The 15,190-nt window shown below is 41.6% G+C and overlaps 1 long non-coding RNA gene across 1 annotated transcript in view; it reads right to left on the bottom strand.

Annotated features, from left to right (window-relative positions):
* Positions 1 to 12,878, bottom strand: part of LOC142602279 (uncharacterized) — an 86,823-nt gene extending 73,945 nt beyond the window's left edge. Inside the window, exon 1 of the long non-coding RNA XR_012835944.1 lies at positions 12,730 to 12,878. This is a non-coding gene — a long non-coding RNA (uncharacterized LOC142602279). The remainder of the gene's footprint in view (positions 1 to 12,729) is intronic.
* Positions 12,879 to 15,190: the final 2,312 nt, after the last annotated feature.

The raw sequence follows: 15,190 nt of genomic DNA, 5'->3' as shown, positions 1-15,190 counted from the left end.
CTGGTCCATCTGTCCTCACTTGGGAGCTTTGATTTCACACATCTTTACCCACCACGTCTACCCTGCTCGCTGTGCAATCCTCAGGCGCTTCGTGATTTGTAAACCTGCGCAGCAGTTACACTGTGTGGTTTCCCATCGCACCCGGGCTGCCCTGACTTCTGTATTTTCTGCTGCCGACAAACCCATCTTCCATCCCTTGCCGGGCCCCGGGGCACAAGCTTCCACCCACCCCCCATTTCATGTGGTCTGCTCTCTGGACGTCGGTGGTATGAGCTCCTCGCGCGCTCTGCCTGCCGAGTTCAAGTCATCAGCGCCCCGTGCCCTGCCCTAACCAAACGAAATAATCCTGCTGGCGAGAGAATGGAGATAATCCTGCAGAGCAGTGGCATCCTTCCTCTGTTCCCCTCCCCATGGCTCGCTCATCCAAGCTTTGTCCCTGAACACCCTCCACATGGTCACACCAGGAGGGCTGATGCTGTCCTGCTGGGATGTATCACCGGGGCATCCAGCTCAGGAGCTCCTGCTCTGCTTAACTCAAGAAAGTTTCCCGAGTCCAGATGAGTCCTGAGAAGCATGCACACAGAAAAGACATCCCAGCTGCAGAAGCCTCAGTGCAGGCAATGTCTGCAGTCCCAGCCCTGATGCCATCAAAGATTGGACTGGACCCGTCAGACATGCTCTGAAAAAGTCACGCAGACTAACTAACTAGAAAACAAGCAGAGTGGCTATTTTGTTATCGAAGCAAAGCAAAAAAGTTAAGGACCATTTTTGCTTCCCTGTGACATAGTTGGCCAATTAGGAAATAACTAAACCTGGCTCACTGTAAATGTTGTCGTATTCTATGTGATAAAGGTATTTAAATTTTCCAGGTTTTTCTCTTCCCCAGATTGATTGATGCTGCAAAAGGAAAGACAAATCTTGCCCTGGATGAATTTTCAGGAGTCTTTCTAAAGTAAATTTCATATATTTAGTGAAATTCAATAATATATATTATTGGCCTACAGAATGAGCCAAACACACCCACCCAAGGAAAAGGATTAACTGAAATAATGCCATTTCTAGGAATTAAAGTTATTGGAATTCAAGCTGAAGCCCATTTCCAATACGCAATCTTAATGTGATCCTCAGGGAGCTCTGAAATTATCATCTTCAAGTAAGTGATCTTTTCATGCAATTTTATTCTAGCACTATATCTAGGTATCTTCTCCATAACTTCTATGTCCACAAGCTTATTTATCTCCTTGCTAAAGTTCAAAATCTAATTTCCAACACAGGTTACTTACTGTAATAAACTGTACAAGCTTTAAAGTGACAAGTTGAAAGATACAATTTTTTAGAGTTATGAATTAATAGCCATATATGTCAAAGAAAGTGCCAACTTTTTCATATTTATAGATATATTATTGAAATGATAAAAAATGAACTGAGGAAAGAGAAAAGAAGTGAGGAGAACTACATATAATGAATCAAACATACTTAACAAGACATGTACAGACACTTTAGTGTGCATCTCTTTTATTACATTACATTAATCAAATTCTGCTAAAGACATCCATCTAAGCAAAGTGTCACAGTGATATTCTGTAAAAACATTCTTTTGAAAAAGAGTCTTCCCTGACAGCAGTATCAACTATACTGTCTTAAGTGATTGTCAGGACTGCATTACTCAGAAATTAAGAGAATTTATGTAAGTGCCTTGCGAGCTCCCCTGAAGAAAAAATAATTTAATTGGAGCAAGTGTACAAACTCTGATAAATGCTGGTAAAACACGGATAAGTGCTTTAAGTTAGAGAAGCATAAAGTGTGTGGGGGGTTCATTTCTTCCTTCTTTGGTTCACAGAACCAACAGATTTTCTTAGTCTGGAAAATCCTGGAAGAAAATACTCCCTTCCTCTGAAATGGGCAGAATATGAGTATTTTTTCTAAATTATCCAGCAAGATCTGATCAGCTGGGATTTGGGCTATTATTATTATTATTATTATTATTATTATTATTTCTAATGAGCTTACAAACAGCTGTCAGGAAGGTGATGGAGGTTTCTTTGCCCTGCAGCTATGAGGCCAGATGTGGCAGAGCTTGGCATGGCCTGGCCTGGGGGAGCAGAGACTGTCCTGGCAGGTTGGGCATGTGGGTCATGTCCATGCATGGGCTCATGGCGTGCATCAAGCCTGGCACGATCTCCTGCCTTCCTACTAACAGACAGACACTGCAAACCGATGGGCTCGTTACAGGTGACTCGGTATTTTTATAACCTATTGCAGCCACGCATTTCATAATGGGATTTATGATGGGTTTCCATTTGTTGCTTAAAAAAAACTGATGTGGAATTAAACCTTTAGTTTATTTTTTGTGTTATTTCATCTCCTTTTTAAAAAAGACTCTAACCCAGGATTTCTTAACTTTGACCATGCCTAGAAAAAGTCTGAATACCAAAATTCCCATCGAATAGTGAATTTGGATTATGAGAAGCTACTTTCAGACTCCAGCACCAGCGAGCCACAGAGAACAAGGGGTGAAGGGTATTGCATCACTTCTCCTCCATTATTTAGATGCAATGGGATTCATAAATCCACGGAGGTGACATCCATTAGGTAGCATTAAGGTAGTGCTGGTATTCCCATCAGCGCGGGGCTTCTCGTTGGGGGCTGGATTTTAGTCCCCTGCAAATCAAGGGAAAGCTCCTCGGGGTAATCCCTTAATGATGTGGCATCAAGTGTCAAAACATAAGACAAGAAAACAATTCACGGGGAACAGTTTTATCTAAATGATTCACCGACAGATCACAAAAGCAATGATTTGCTATTCCCAATTATTCACTAATTTCACCATCAAACTATTAGCCTGGATGTTATTCAAAATTCAAAGTCAACGCTACAAAAGCCGAACATAAAATTTTCCATTTGCATAACTTATTAACTGAAATACGTAATTCGTGTGACAGACAGAACATCAACTTCAAACTGTGTTTCCAGCCATGACGAGAGCTGTTTGATCTACGTGGGTTAGTTCAGGAATCTACTCAGGAAAAAAAACACACGCACATACACACAATTTGTCAAACTAGTCGATGCAGTGCGATTTTGCAGTGAACTGTGTAAATACAGGAGAATTGTGAACACATCGAATCAAAATTCTGCCGTGAATTCCAACTAATATTTACCGAACATCCAGTTCACTGTTCGCTCAGCTGCTCTTATCAATGTTATAATAAACCATAAATCCTAGCGAGCCCTGAGGCAACTTAACTGCTGTAGTGATGCTGGAGGGTGATTAAGAAAAAAAACGAAAGATAAGATCCATTGTTTTTTTCATGGTTGTGCACATCATTTTTCTATTTCTGATGCTTTATGTGTGATAATCTGAGCTTCCTCAGAGGTAAATTCTCATCTAATCATAACTCCCCACACATCAACAGAACATATCCTATGTGGTCTAACAACAAAAAACCAGAGAGCAAGAAGTGCTTCATTAAGAACATGGATTTAACCTACTGTAAACTCATTCTTAGGCTGCAACAAAAGCCTCAGAAAAGGTGAAAATTAAAAGATGCCACCTAAAGAGCTCTCTAAAATTAGAATTAATTTTAATCTGTCGGGAAAAAATCTGGGTGGTGCTGAGAGCTATAAAGATGGGGGCTATTTTAAGATATATGTAATATCAAACAAAAGGACAAAGCAGCCCTGTTGAAAAAACAGGGCAGGTATCATATTCTGCCGGTCAGTGTAATACCTATATCAAATGCAAACGTATTGGCAGGGCCGATCCTGTCGCATGTTTGATATATACACTTTACACGGCTGGGATGGAGGGTGCAGAGGAGGAAGGACACAAAAGGTGGGGGGCAGAGGAGGTGCAAAGGGGTCACCTCTCATTTTGGTGGCCCCACAATTGCCGGTGGCGGATCTTGGGTTTCAAAGGGATATTAAAAAGCCATATTAGTAAATTCTGGTCCATAATTGCTCACCATAGCACTGGGAGGCAGGAGACAGCTCCTCTCACTATTTTTGGGTTGGAGCATCCCTGCCCCAGATGAGTTCTGTTGCTTGGCCTCATCCACCACAACCAGAGGAAAAAAAACCCTGGAGGACAAGGTGACTTAATTTCAGGTGGGCTATTAATAATTATTTCCCCCTTTCCCAGTGTTTCTACCTCTGTCCCCGCCTGGGTTGGCACCTCTCGCAGGCCAGGCTGACCTTTCTGCCGGCGGTCCCGCAGAGCCGCGTGTCACTCGCACGCACAGTGCTGCCAGGATCAGCCCCAGCAACTGGAATTTGTCTCCCTCTAAGTGACAGCTGCCATTTTAATGATCCAGCAGCGAAGGTGAATTTCATCGCAGGAGGCAGAACAGGAATGCAAAAAAAAAAAAAAAAAAAAGAAAGTGGGAAAAAAAAAAAAAAGTGTTTCCGCAAGAGGCTCCTGAAGATCAGATGTCTAGGAAGCGATTTGGGGGTGAATTCTATATTTAAAAAACATTTTCAGCCAATTTAACAGATAACTTAACCAGTTGCTACATTGCACTGATGTATATTTATAAGTCTATTTCAATGGATTTGTATTAAATTGTCTGATTTTCAGTGGTTCTTAACAAAACCCGACTCTTCCGTGTCCTCGTCTGCCTGCTGAGATTGTCCAAAGACAGCTCCTTGCCAGACTATTACACTTTAAAAATCATTTCAGTGACTTTCCCCCTTGGTAATGAGATGGAGTGATTAGAAGAGCTTTCACAATTACCCCGCCGTTTTCCTTTAAGACACATATGAAAATTCCTTCCCTTTCTCAGCCCTTGGCACGTTCAGAGTTACTGTTCCCACTCACAGCTGTCACTACCATGCAAACTTAATAAATTCCATCTATGCATGACTTACTTAGCTAACCTCCATCCACCAGAGATATACGCTTCTTACTCAGACAAGCAGGACAATAACATAGTAAAGCTTCAAAACAATAGCTCTCATGTTTCAAATATGTATAATATTGCAAGGGGTTTATCCCAGCCCTGGTCATCCTACCCTAACAGAAAGGAGCTTTTCTTTCATACTATTTAACTTTTGGAATTTCTTTCCTTTTTTTTTTTTTTTTTTTTGGGGGGGGGGGGGCTGTGTTTTGTTTTTTTTTTAGGGGGTTTTAGGGGGTTAGTTTTGGTTTGCTTTTTTTTTTTTTTTAATTCAAAAGTAGTTTGAAAATGTGCAGGACAGCCAATTGAAAAAAGAAAGCTCTTCCAAAAACATAAAGGTAATTTATAAAGGCAGAACTAAATAAAGGAAGAGTTAAAACAGACAGGATTTCCCTCACTGAGCAGAACGCACCCCAAAATGCAGGCAGCCAGACTCTGACCTAACCAACCTGTGAAATTTCCAGTACCAAATGAAGCCTCTGGAACTGTTGCAAATTTAAATCCACATAACCTAGAGTAAAAACTGGCCCCTGAACAATTTTGTTAGCAGCAGATTTGTCATGCGCATTAAACCCTACCCAACAACAGCCTCAGGTCACGTCAGCTGGGACCCTGCACCACGCTTGGTACCTCTCCCCTTTGCCACCTTGTCCGTCAGTAGAGCAATCAGCACTTTTTGGAAGAGCTCAGCGTTTTTCAGAATGAACACCGTCAGAGAAGTAATCATGCCTATGTTAAATAAATACTCCCAAATGCCAGGTAAAATGCACATCAGAGTGCATCAGGCAGCCACACAAGGTATCTGGAGGCAGTAGAACAAAGTATGCTTCACTTTGCATTAGAGCGGGCGAGCACTGAAGCCTACGAGCAACAGAAAAATGCAGGATGAGTAATTTTACTAGGTGCTTCCTCGCAAGATTTCCTGGGGCCAAGCACTGTCCTGGCTTCCAGCCTACGTAATTTTGATTAAATCAATAGCTGTTTATCAGCATGCCATAAAATGACGGGAGCCAGATGCAACAGGACTGAACCGTAACACAGGTACGGGAAGAACAGCGGCAGGGCTGCTAACGCTGGTAATCGCTAGGCTGACTAACTCGGGTTTGAGGATGGGCGTTGGAAACATTCATTCAAGTCTTTCATTGTTCAGTTTCTCCTATTGGATCTCCTCTAGATCGTACTGAATGATGGATTTCCAGACAGATTTAGCCTACTATACGTTGCCTAGGTGCTGTGACGCAGTAGATCCAGTGCAATTTTGAAAGGGTGAATCCAGAAGAAAAGCACTTGAAACATGATGCAGACCATCAGAAAATATCTTTTTGTTTATATTCTATTTTAGAGCTTTTGGGCAAACTTGAAAAAAGGAGCCACGAGAAGCAACGTTTGCTTGGAGCGTCTCTTCCTCTGCTTGCCCTGAGCTGCTGATGGCAGTCTGAACCTGACTCTACACACATGGTCCTTGGACTCCAACCCCTTGCTGGTACCAGACATCATCCTGGCGGGTGTCCCTGCGAAAGGTGGATCAGAGGAAGCTTGAGGGCATTCTGTGAGTTTGCAAGGAATCTGGACTTTATCCGAGACCAAAGCTTGCTTACAGTATCTGCCCTAATCTTTCAAAGAAGATTGCACAACAAATGGGGTGCACAAACATATCAGAAAGGTGTAATGCATAACAAATATAATTTAAAGATGCCATTTCTTATAGCATATTCATACAATTAAATTCTATTATAGTCTCAATTTCCACTCGGAAAATGGATGTCATAAGAGCGTGTATAAATTATTCACATCTTTACTAAATGAAGGGCTATCAAAAAATTGTCATAGCCTATCCATATGCAGTATGACTTGAGACACAATTGACAATGTAACTAATATTTTTAATATCCCAGTTATTTCATAATTACAAGAACGCTGATATTTTACAGTACTAGTTCAACGTATGAAACTAGGAAGACTAGTAAAGTTGGCGAAACCTATGGGCTTGATCCTGCATCCTTTGAAAACCCCAAGCTAGAAGCGCACGGTGTTTTTATGGACCGGTGGGTACTTTTGGGTATGCACAGAATGAAGAAATAGAGCCCCATAGTGGTTAATCCCCAAAGCTAAAAATAAAAACAAAACAAAACCCTACTGAAACCAAAGCCTTTTAAGCCGCTATCTCATATTTTAAGCGATTTATTAAAATGTTAATTATCTGAATAACATTATGCTTGAATACAAGGCGAAAAGGCATTTTGAAAATTGTGCGCTTTTTTAACTGGGAGGGTAATTCACAGATTTCTTCCAAAATGACAATTTCTTTTTTATTCAGCAGCTTGAACACTAAGTCAGAGCACTCTTCAGACTGCAAATATAGCAATTATCCCAAGTAATGCTTTGACACTGTTACCACAGGCAAGTGGCCAAAGTGCATCAGCAGTCAAAATATCTAAGCAAGTTAACAAGCTCCTTTTACTCTCAGCAGAGCAGGAGAAGAAAGGGAATCCAACCCCTGAGAAATGTTAAAATAAAGGAGAAAGAAAAGCTGCTGGTGTTTGCTAAAGAAAATGGTGTCACTGTCTCAGCCTGATCAAGGTGTAGTATCTGAGTCCCTGACAGATGTCCCTGGCTGCGTGGGATGGGGAGGGCTCTTCCCGAGCATCTAATGACTGGCTGCAGCCCACCCGGACCCGCCGGCAGCCCACACCTTGCTCCTTGCTTTGGTGCTCTTTCTCCTCTCTCTTTGCCCCATTTTTTTTTTTTTTATTTTTTTTTTTTCCTTTTTCAGCTCCATTTGCAAAATACCCCCACATGTACCATACAAAAGACATCTACACTCATTAAGAAAATTCCCAAAGAACTATTAACAAATCATTTTGCTTCAGCCAGAGATATCAGATTTAATTAGGTGAGTGGTGTTGATGGGGTGCAAAAACAAAAGCCATCTCCTGTCTGAAAAGGTTCAGGTCCTGTGTAGGCCCCATTCTTTCCTCTATGGCACAGACAATAATTGAGCATTTTTTTAAAGGACATAGGGATGAAAAGAGGAGTCTGTCTCACAGACAAAAGCTTTCAACTAAGATTTGTTTTCCTTTCTCACCAGGTGACTTAAAGGGAAAAAATCTTCAGCTGTAAAGAAATGGCTATAACCTACAGTGAGAACACAGCGACAGAGAATATAAAACAGCTCTAACAAGCGTAATTTTTGCAAGTGATTAATCAAAATGTATTTAGCCAGTCATTTTCAATGATAATCAAAAGACCTGCTTAAAACAATAATCATTTTGCAATAATAACAGTTATGTTCATTCAAATGCAGGCAGGCTTCGCTGCCTGGAATGAAACGTCGACGTTGGACCCCGCTACGATGCCCCGAAAGACTGAAGGGTTTCTCCGACTGGGAAATCACCAGGATGGAGCCTACAGGTTGCACAGATTAATGCCTTATACGGTGCAGCAATGCAAAGTACCGGGGAGCCAAAGGTTTATTTTTCCTCTCTTGTTTTAAATCTTTGGGCTAATGCTATTTGTAGGTCTGGCCAGTTGTCATTTTAGGGCGGTATTATCTGGGTGGTAGGATAATACTTGGTGTGTAATGGGAATGTTTTTCTAACGGCTTCCAGAGACTCCAGAGATCACATATTGTTAAAGAAAAGACTTGCTCCATTTTTTAAAATACATCTTCAAATTAAGAGGCTTAAGAAATACTAACAATTGACATATGCCTTTGTGGTACCAGCTATTCCTCCAGACCTTTAAGAATACTCCTCATCTCTCCTTCCCTCTTGTACTGAGATGAAAAAAAAATCTAATCCCACGTTAGTCGTCGGCATATCAGATCTGAAACCGCTCTGGGTTCTAAGAATATATCTTTATAATTTAAGGCTTACAAGGAGCACGCACCAATTAACACCAAGCTTTTGATACAAATCATCATTAAATAAACACGCCGAAGCTTTTCAGAACCAGAAGCTACAAATGATAACAAAAGAAGTCAGCAGATCCAGCGTGAAAGCGCAAAAACCTCCTCCAAAACGCACTCTGATGCCATTACACAAAAAGCAGCGGCTGGCAGAGCTGCCATAAGGAAGGAAAAAAAAAAAAAAAAAAGAGGGGGAAAAGTTTAAAATCTGCCATTCTAATTTTTAATCGTTTGAAAATGTTTAACGGTGTATATTTTACGCCTGCGAGAGATAAGCGCTGTAATCCAGGACAGGAAGAGTAACAGGACACTCTTCTAGACCTGAAAGTCAACAAAAAATAATTTGGAAGTATTTTTAACTTATTTTATCTGAAGCCCTGACAGTTAATTTGGTGTGAAAAACTGCAACAGTAGAAAACAGATGTTAAGGGGCAAGCATATAGTTAAGGTCAAAACAAACATAAAACACAGCTTCCATTTCTAAGAGGGGGGAAAAAAAAAAAAAAAAAAGATTTGTCCAGCAACAGGTTTTATGCTAAACCTGCTTTTTTATTGTTCTGCTCGTGATATCTGCAGACTACACAATGCAATACTGTCTGCCATAGTGCAATACCTCTCAGCACTAGTAATTTAAGACTTTCTTCTCTGTAATACACTAAACCATCATAACCTGTCTCTTCCTATTTAGTTTAACCTACAACCACCACATACTGATTTGGCTGTGTGTGGCTTTCTCTATTGCCATTTATTACTCCGCTCGACTCCTGAAATTCTGTTTGCAATTTAAGGCCACAAATTAGAAGCGTAAGTCATCTGTTTCCTATAATCCCCCTGTCAGGGCTGGAATCACATTTGGAGCTCAGCACCAAGCGCGGTCCTGGGCCGGCGCTGCAGCCCCGATTGGCCATGCAGGCTCAAAGCTGCGCTGGGAATAAAGAGCAGGCAGCCCGGCGCAGGGCTGGAGGCAGCGCGGAGAGGGGAGACGGAGAAGCCAGCCGGCTGCGCAGGAGAAATAAATACTATTTTACATCCGTAACCTTTGGAAATATCCTAACCAAGTGATGGGGGATTGCTATAGGGGCTTTTATATAGACATATTTTTATTTTTCTTATATATATACATTTTTAAGCCATCTTATAGGGATGGTTGCAACTTAGTTATTCAATACAAATCTTTGACGAGTTCTGCCACCTTTGTCACGCAGCGCATTTTCTCAGTGCTGTCTTTTGCTGTCCTAATTAACTGTTTTCCCCCCTGCACGGCAGGCGCTATACGGAGCTAAAATGGAGATTTTTAAGGCACTGACTCCATTTTTCTCTTTTTTTCTGTAATTATTCTAATGAATCCATGCATTTGTTCCTTTGATGCCAGTGGAAAATGATTTTAAGTATGTAGATGAGAAATCTTAAAAGCGGATCCTTTTTTTTTTTTTTTTCCCTGACAACAAAATCTTAGTTAAAATAAAATAACCAATTCTTTCATGCAAACATTTGGGGTTATGTCCACAATTTGAATATTATTTTCTTTCCTTTAAGACATTTTAATAATAGCTCCTGACCACCACTGCTAGGAGCAAAAATCAGTCAGTATTCCTTACTTTAGATTATGTTCAACTTTCTCTTTATTGCACTGTGAGTAAGACAACGTATCCTGTTACGATCTGAAAAGAGAGATAAAGATAAAGCGTCTGTAAAGACCCCAAATCAGAACAACAGTCGGTGGGGAAAATATCTCTAGCTAATAGCCCAATGGGAGAACTACTCTGCTTTGAGGGGAGGGTGGGAATAAATAAATAAAAAAATAAAACTGGATTCCATTAATAAAAATTCCTCTAACTGACTCATGTTTACTAATAAATGTACTTTTACATGGGATTTGAACTTCTAGCAAGCAAATCAACTTGTTTTAAATAGCATACTCTGGTCCTGTAGCCAAATGCTGAATTTTGCAGTGTGATCCAGGCTGAGTTGCAGCAAACATTTTTTTTTTTCCCTTGGATTTAAGCAAAACAATAAAAACCTTATAATTTTTGTGTAAGTTAGAGGAGTCCTAAAAAAGAACATTCCACTGCTCTTTGTGCTTCTGTAACTTAAAAATTGGCTGTGCTTTTAAGTGAAATTTGGCAGGCTGTTAGTCTACAATGTGACTAGGATATTTGGACATAACAAAATTGGCCAAGATATGATATTTTAAATGGAACTACTGTTCGTGCAATTTCCTAAGGATTTTTTTTTTTTTTTTTTTTACTATGCATTCGGTATCACAGTTTTATACACACAAATAAATACGTATTATGAGTCCATAATATACAAACGCAAACTATTGTCAAGATGCATTTACAGCGTGTACTGTGATGACTCCTGAGCAAAAAGGCGCTCTCATAATAATGAATGCCCATTATTATAAATAAGCACACAGTAGAAATAACTCATGGCACACAAAAGCACACGCAAACCACTTGGTTTGTTCCAGAGCTCAGACACCAGCGCTACTATTGCCGAGCTCTGCGTTGGAAGAGCAACTGGAGTCCTGCCACGGAAATGAGCAGCATGCTAAGGAGCAGATGTTCCTCTTTGGAGGGGCTGGGGGGAAGTCTTGCACCAAAATGTTGGTGGCCCCTTCTGGGTTTACGAGACAACCCAACCGCTGAGATGCCGTCCTGTAACTCTGATGGACCTGTCTACTAAAAATCTGGAAGCTGTAGGAGGTGCACCTACACCAGCACTTGAGAAACATTTTGACAGTCATGTTTAACTACTGTTTTAAACCTATGTCAGGGGCCAGGAGGCTTCTTCCCCTTCCCTGAAACATCACACGCTTCCAAGTTCCCAAAACAATGTGCACGTCAAAAAATACACTGACCATCTTGCTCGGTAGAAAGAGGGTTTGCGTGTGCCAGGATCCACACAGACAGACACATGGTGTAAAGTCAAATTGGCCATTGCTTTTATTAATTACCAATTGAACCAAACTGAGCAACTTAACCCCGGGCCTGGAAGCTGTGCCAGCTCCACTGCGAGCTACGCCACTGCACAACCTCCCCCAAAACCAATCAAAGCGAGCGCGTCTGCCTTGCATCGCGCTCCGCCAACACGCACGACATGGCCCCGAACGCTGCAACGCGGATCCGCAAACAAGAAAAACCTTTTCTGCTCTACCGGGTTCACTTTCGCTCTATAAAAATTGAAGAAAAATTGTGTTCATTTAGCTTGTCCCAGGGTTATGAATTAAAATATAATTTGCCATATGAACAATACAACCGTATTTTATGTAGTAGCACACAAACTGCATCCCAAAATGCATTATGCATTAAAATACATGGCAGCAGCCTCAGCTACAAGTTAGAGGCAAGAGCGGTGTAAAAGCACTGTATAGTGAATAAATGAAAATATTCCGAAGGCCACCTGGGAAGCCGGCAGCAGAGGCAGGTGCAAGGAACCGCGTGGTTTCAGGGCTCCGGCTCAGGCCATGGCACAACTTCCAGAGGGTATGAAGAGCTCTGGAGAGGAAATCAGAATCACACGCACAGCAGAGCACCTGGAGGAGACGTGGGATATGCCCTTGGTTTTGAGGACGTGGAAATACAGGGAGCTGAACAACTACAGCATGGTAACCCAGGAAGAAGAGAGGACGTAGAAACAGCTGAAGCAATATAGGAAGTAGGAGGGGGAAAAAGGAACATGATCCATGGACGAAGCCGTAGATTAGCTTTCAGTAATCATAGTCTGATGTTCAGCTCACGCTCCCTAAAACCCAAACCAGACAAACCTGTAGTCCTTAATGCGAATTCAAACACCCCTTGGGGACCGCTATTTGGAATAAACCGGAGGAAGTGCGCGAGCGGTTTTGAACGAAGAACGCAGTTTTGAACTGAAAAATGTGGGTTTGACTTAAGAATGAAGTTCTGAAGCGGAGCCTAAAATCACCTGCAGACAGAAGTGTTTTTGTCCTATTCCTCGGAGCGCGGAGAGAGATGGGCAGCGAGGAGTGCTGGCTGCGGCAGGAAGGCGAGCCGTTCGTTCTTCTGCGCTTCCCAGGTCCTACAGGAAACATCCCAAATCCACACAATGTTCCCGAGCGCTACATTTTGCCTATGGATCTCCAAGCGATCTGACAGATGTGTAAACTCACGCTGAGCCAAAAACTGCCCCGGGATAATACAGCTGTGCACGCTAAAGAGTGCGAGTTATTCCAGCATTAACTTGTGGACACACACACACACACACACAAAAAAAAAAAAAAAAAAGACATTTTAACCCACCTTCTGCTTCCAGGTGTGCAGTTGCCTGAGGTCATTTGGGGCTGATTTTACGCCATTGCGGTCAAACTGACCCCTTTTTTGCCCATTAAAAACTCAAAAGCAAAAAGGATGATTTTCTTCTTTTTTTTCCTCTCTCTTTTTTTTTTTTTTTGCTAATAGAGTGAGTGTTTAACAGGCGATGCGAGGATGAGCAGATTTTCTTAAATGCCAAATGTTGATGGATACACAGTGCAGATACACTAGTATCATAGGCTGTAAATGTCACTTAGCCTCCAGAATTCCTCTGTCCAACACTGTTATAACAAGGTGCTTTTAAAATTGGAACAGGATTTACACCAGAGAGGTGTGAATCAAGGATACATTTTTTTTTACCCAGTCATAGCTCATCAGCTTGTTACAGAAACCTGGCATGGTTTAGGCAAAGCTAGATAGTTACTCAAACCCACAGTGATTTACAGGGGTTGCTCCTAATGCTTTCAAAAGGAGCTATTACTGGATGTCCCAAAAGTAGCTTTGAGCATAATAGTCTAGTTTGTGATACACCGACCAAAGTAGCCAAACAATCCAGAACATATTAATTACAGACAGAAAACAGATTGTTCCTAAAAATACAGTCTTACTCTGTCTTTTCATGAAAAAGCTGTTTCTGAGTAGGTGAAGCACACAATAATTAGCTCTCCAAACCAATCGTAATGAACCTTTAATAGGAGTGCAGTGGGCAGCAGTCACTCCTTTACACCAACATTCACCGGACAACATTATTAACCCCACATTAATCATTGGATAGAGTCATAATGGAGTCATATAATAGCTGAAAGATTACAAATTTGGAGATCTGATGCAGAAAAAAAAAGGGTTGGAAAGAAAAGTAAGTGCTATATGCAATGAGTTCTCAGCGGCTATTACTTCAAATCAAAAACTTTGTTTTTCCAGACATTCTACACCGATGTATCAAAAGATACTCAGAAAAGAAGTGTCATTTTCAGGCATTTGGGATAGGGGGAGGGGAAAAAGAGAGAAGAGGAAATATATCCCAGTGGTAATAGCATCAGATGAGAAATCATCAGCCCTCTCCTTGCTGCGCTACCTTTGCCCCATCTGCAAATTGTGTGGGGAGGGAAGGGAAATGGACTGACAATACTTCCTTGCCCTTGAGGATGTAATTGAGGCTCCGATTCATTAATGCTTGTAAATCACTGTTAAATATCCAAGTGACCAAGCAGTTACTGCATAGGACTAGGGGGTCCACAGCATAATTTTTCTTTCCCTCCGGTTCCTCTGAAGCTACTTTAATAAAGATCTTTGAATTTGCAAGTCCCTGGGCTTGTGGAGCCAAGAACCTCTCTACCTCTAGCGAGAGCTACTGTTTAGTGCTCATCCTTTACCAACAGCAGATATCTCAGCCATCCCTACATCCAATGAGTTAACAGTGCCAGAAACAGCTCGCACACGGGTCCTGCTCCCCCTTGATGGGAGATGCTTACAGCGACTATGTACAGCACAGTCTTGGGATGCCTTGCTAGAAAAGCACCAGGGACCCCAACCGAAATCTAAACATGCTCAAGATGGATGTATGCTAAGGACACAGAGCTTCCCTTTCTCTTTGCTGTTCCTAATCCTTTTCCATACCAATGCTAACCTGAAGACAATGCAGACCAATTTGCTGCTGGCTTTTGAGAGTCAAATGCCTGAAACGGCACTGTGAAGAGGACTACAACTCTCATTCATTTCAATACTGTGGTAAACAGGAAGACTGATACTGAAGGACCAACTGTGTCAGGCTTTGTACACTGCTCTCCATGCCGAGCCATCTCATGAATGCTCTTGGGGAACTGGGCAGGGGTGGCACATGCCACGACGTGACATTTCACTGGTGTGGTGGCGTGCACCGTAAAGCAGCACTGAACACGCAAAACCCCATAAAAATAGGATGCTTGTTACTCTCTTAAACACAAGGTTAAAAATTGCATTTGCATTGCTTTAACCTACAAAGCACAACATCACTCGTGATGCTTTGGGGGCTTATTTGCATAAAATTTGATGCAGGAGCAGTGAAGGTACTTCCGTTTAATAAGATGATAAATGTTTTTGAATGACCTAAAGTGATGCTCAGATTACAGCATGAA

The sequence above is a fragment of the Balearica regulorum genome, chromosome 6, assembly GCF_011004875.1.
Source record: "Balearica regulorum gibbericeps isolate bBalReg1 chromosome 6, bBalReg1.pri, whole genome shotgun sequence".
Classification (NCBI taxonomy): Eukaryota; Metazoa; Chordata; class Aves; order Gruiformes; family Gruidae; genus Balearica; species Balearica regulorum.
Note: the sequence above shows the minus strand (reverse complement) of the source record. Positions and strands in the feature narration are given on the sequence as shown.